Genomic DNA, 1,475 nt, shown 5'->3' on the forward strand with positions numbered 1-1,475 from the left:
ACATAGAGGAACTGAAAAATTAATTGAATATAAAAATTATTTACAAGCTTTACCTTATTTTGATAGATTAGATTATGTTTCAATGATGAGTCAAGAACATGCTTATGTTTTAGCTATTGAAAAATTATTAAATTGTAATATACCTTTAAGAGCAAAATATATTAGAGTTTTATTTTCTGAAATAACTAGATTATTAAACCATTTATTATTTGTTTCTTGTCATGCTTTAGATGTAGGTGCTATGACTCCTTTTTTCTGGGGATTTGAAGAACGTGAAAAATTGATGGAATTTTATGAAAGAGTTTCAGGAGCTCGTATGCATTCAAGTTATTTTAGACCTGGTGGTGTAAATCAAGATTTACCTTTAGGTTTATTAAATGATATTTATTTATTTTGTTTACAATTTCCTACAAGATTAGATGAATTTGAAGAAATGTTAACTAATAATCGTATTTGGAAACAAAGATTAGTTGATATAGGTATAGTTAAAGCTAAAGATGCTACAGCCGGTTCTGTTATTTGGAAACAAAGATTAGTTGATATAGGTATACTTAAAGCTAAAGATGCTACAGCCGGTTCTGTTATTTTAGCTGGTATTTTATTAAAATTAGGTTCTTACGGTTTGATTAGATTTTCATTACCTTTATTTCCAAAAGCAAGTAGAAGCAGTTTCTTTAACTGATTATATTACTTGGTTTAATAAAAAATTAGAAGCTTAATTATTTATTATTTAAAATGATTCGTGGTTTCGAATCCCACTTTGGCCTATAGGAATAATAAAATAAAAATATATAAAATTAAACAATTCATTTATTATCTTTATAATATAAAAATATTATAAATATTTTTTAAATTAAAAAAGTAAAAAAATTAATCTAGTAGAATAAAAAGTGTAGGTCTTTGTTCTTATCTTTTAATTAATTTTTGGTTTACTTAAAATTCTTCGAATATGGAACGTCCTAATTTATTTGCCACTTTAACACAATTTAGTTGACGTGACTAACTGCAATGACTGTGGAATTTTGCAAAAATCAAGTCTTGACGTAGCTGGCTGTGATGCCCCGAGTCGATTTGCCTGTCTTCAATCTTAGTATGGAAATATGTATGTGCATACAAAAGTATAGTCATGACGTGGCTGGCTAAGATGTCCCGAGCCGATTTGCCAGTTTTCATTTTTTAATATGGAAATTTTTATCCACACACAAAAGTCAAGTCATGACGTAGCTAGCTGTGATGCCCCCAGTCAATTTACCTGTTTTCATTTTTTAGTATGGAAATTTGTATGTGCATACAAAAATCAAGTAATGACATGGCTGGCTGTGATGTCCTAAGTCGATTTGCCAGTTTTCATTTTTTATTATGGAAATTTGTATGTGAATACAAAAGTCAAGTCATGACGTGGCTGGCTGTGATGTCGTGAGACGATTTGGTACTTTTCATATTTTTAGTATCGAAATTTGTATCCACATACAAAA

This window comes from Aphanomyces astaci (genome assembly GCF_000520075.1).
Source record: "Aphanomyces astaci strain APO3 unplaced genomic scaffold supercont1.97, whole genome shotgun sequence".
In the NCBI taxonomy this organism is placed as follows: Eukaryota; Oomycota; class Saprolegniomycetes; order Saprolegniales; family Verrucalvaceae; genus Aphanomyces; species Aphanomyces astaci.